Below are 3215 nucleotides of genomic sequence, written 5' to 3'. Positions count from 1 at the left end.
TTTCAGAGGTAGAGGTCAGTGATTCATCAGTCTTATATAACAACCCAGTGCTCATTACATCACGTGCCCTCCTTAATGTCCATTACCTGGTTACCCCATCCCCCCAACCCCCTTCCCTCTGCAACCCTCAGTTTGTTTCCAGTGATTAAGAGATCTTGTTTTTCTCCCTCTCTGGTTTTGTCTTATTTTTTCCTCTCTTCCCCTATGATCTTCTGTTTTGTTTCTTTAATTCCACATATCCGTGAGATCATATAATTGTCTTTTCTCAGATTAATTTATTTCGCTCAGCATAATACCCTCTAGTTCCATCCACATCATTGCAAATGGCAAGATTTCATTTTTTGATGTCTAAGTAATATTCCATTGTGTATATATAACACATCTTCTTTATCCATTCATCTGTTGATGGACATCTGGGCTCTTTCCATAGTTTGGCTATTGTGGACATTGCTGCTATAAACATTGGGGTGCAGGTGCCCCTTCGGATAACTACATTTGTATCTTGGGGTAAATACCCAGTAATGCAATTGCTGGGTCATAGGGTAGCTCTATTTTTAACATCTTGAGGAACCTCCATACTGTTTTCCAGAGTGGCTGCACCAGCTTGCTTTCCCACCAACAGTGTAGGAGGGCTCCCCTTTCTCTGGATCCTCGCCAACATCTGTCATTTCCTGACTTATTAATTTTCTGGCTGGGTTTTTCAGAGAACGAGGTTGGGGAGAGGCCGGGAGCACAATATGGGGATCTTTCCCTCAACATCCAGGCTATGAAATATGGGTTCTTTTATTCAAAGAAGCTTGGGACAAAATCATCGAAGTCTTAATAATTCCTGCAAGCCTGATTTTCTGAGCCCACAGTCACGACCAATGGTCCAATAGGAGAATTTTTGTCTGCTTCCGGGTGAGACAAGGAAAACATTCTGCAAAAGTCAGTTCTGAAAGGTTTGGACTAGGTATCGAAGGATGAGTCAGAGTTTACTCGTTGGAAAAGATCAGGGATAAAGCCTTTTGTGAAGAGGAAACACCAACGTGCAAAGGTGAGAGTGTGTTTATGAGGCTGAAATGCCAGGTCTGGTGCAAAGCGCCTTGCGTGTTATATCACCTATAGATTCCTGGTCTTTCAGTCACACTGAGTATGTACCCTGCCTTCTTTTTCTGAAGAGCAGGCTAAACAACTATAATTAATGAGGCATTTACTCAAGTCCTGTCTTCTGATGTAGGGTAATTTGCAAGCCTTCAGTGGTCTCTTTGGAAGGAGAGAGACCAGCTTGCTCAAGTTATGGCTTGTGCGCACAAGCCTAGGGTCTGGCTTGGCTCTGGCATGCACACCACTCAGAAAACAGTGATTTGGGTGACCTTGGTGAAGAGCCACAAACCCCCACAGCTAATTACATTTTGGCCTATTGATCTGAGGGTGAAAGGCCCTGTGTTTGCTCTCAGTGAAGATTTAATTGTGGCTGGGGACGAATGCTGGAAGGGCAGCTATAAAACACGGCTCTCTGTGTAATGAAAGGCCTACTGTAACCCTGGAAGGGCCACCTGTTGAACATGACTTAGACGACTAGTAGGTCAGAGCTATTGCCCTTAGAAGTCATTTAGGTCTGCCTCCCAAATTTAGGAAGTGCAAGGTAGACTCAATTAATAATTATTGAATGCCTACTATGTACCAGGAATTTTAATTTTATTTTTTTAAGATTTTACTTATTTATTTATTGAATGCCTACTATGTACCAGGAATTTTAATTTTATTTTTTTAAGATTTTACTTATTTATTTAAGAGAAAGAGAGAAAGCACACAAGCAGGGGGAAGGGGCAGAGGCAGAGGGAGAAGTAGGCTCCCCACTGAGCAGAGAGCCAGCAACTCCAGGCTCAATCCCAAGACCCTGGGATCATGACCTGAGCCAAAGGCAGATGCTTAACTGACTAAGCCACCCAGGTGTACCAGGAATTTTTAGATGCATTTACTAACCTGCACAAAATATTTTCTAAAATAATCACAAGACCACCTATTTGATGACATTGCACTTTAGAAAATATTAAAATATTACTGTATATTTCTTTAAAATACATTCAAATTATATTAAGACCATGTAGTCACACTGAAGATCAGAAATTCCAAATGAGGGACGTCTGGGTGACTCAGTCATTAAGCGTCTGCCTTCGGCTCAGGTCATGATCCCAGGGTCCTGGGATCGAGTACCACATCAGGCTTCTTGCTCATTGGGGAGCCTGCTTCTCCCTCTGCCTGCTGCTCGCCCTGCTTATTCTCTTTCTCTCTCTCTCTCTCTCTCTCTCTCTCTCTGGCAAGTAAATAAAAATCTTAAAAAAAAAAAATTCCAAATGAGGCAGCTGTGAAACCATAGAAAGAAGAGTGGTCCCTGGAGTCAGGAGATCTCAGCTCTATCGCTTATCACTTCTCTAAAGCCCCAGTGTCCAAGTGGGGGAGAATGAGGTATTTTTACAGTGGTTATTTGTATGAACGATACATACCTGGCTGGGTACCATCCTTTGGGCCTGAGTGTGGAGACCCTTAGAATTGTGTTTTTGTGAGGAAGCTGGAAACCCATGGAACTATTTGAAAATAGAATGGCTTGTAAGCCGGGGAATCTCCTACACCTGTGCTAACAGGGCTCCTACCTCCTTGCACCTGAGCTGACTGCTAGGCTCGGCTGACACCGGAGCTCTGTGTGATAAACTGTTGATGCTGCCATGCTGGTCAGCTATGATTCTTAGCCACATTTCTTTAAAGATTTATTTATTTATTTTATATTCTATATATTTACACACACACACACACACACACACACACATATATATATATATATAGGGAGAGAGAGAGAGAGAGAAGGAGTGCATGCATGCACATGTGGGTGGCAGGAGGGGCAGAGGGAGAAGGGAGAGGGAGAGTAGAGCCCAAAGCAGGGCTCAATCCCATGATCCTGAGATCATGACCCAAGCTGAAATCGAGTCAGATGTTTAATCAACTGAGTCACCCAGGTGCCCCAAGATTTATTTATTGGGGGGAGGGGTAGAAGGAGAGACTCTCAAGCAGACTCCCCACTGAGCACAGAGCCTATGTGGGGCTTGATCTCATGACCCTGAGATCATGACCTGAGCTGAAACCAAGAGTTGGATGCCTAACCGACTGAGCCACCCAGGCACCCCCCTCACCCAGCCACATTTTTTGAGTAAAGTCAAGTATGGCCCCTGCAAGGC

Source organism: Eumetopias jubatus, unplaced genomic scaffold (assembly GCF_037043125.1).
Source record: "Eumetopias jubatus isolate StellerSeaLion01/CBP00866 unplaced genomic scaffold, mEumJub1_p1.0 scaffold_1, whole genome shotgun sequence".
Classification (NCBI taxonomy): Eukaryota; Metazoa; Chordata; class Mammalia; order Carnivora; family Otariidae; genus Eumetopias; species Eumetopias jubatus.
This window is presented reverse-complemented; position numbering follows the sequence as displayed.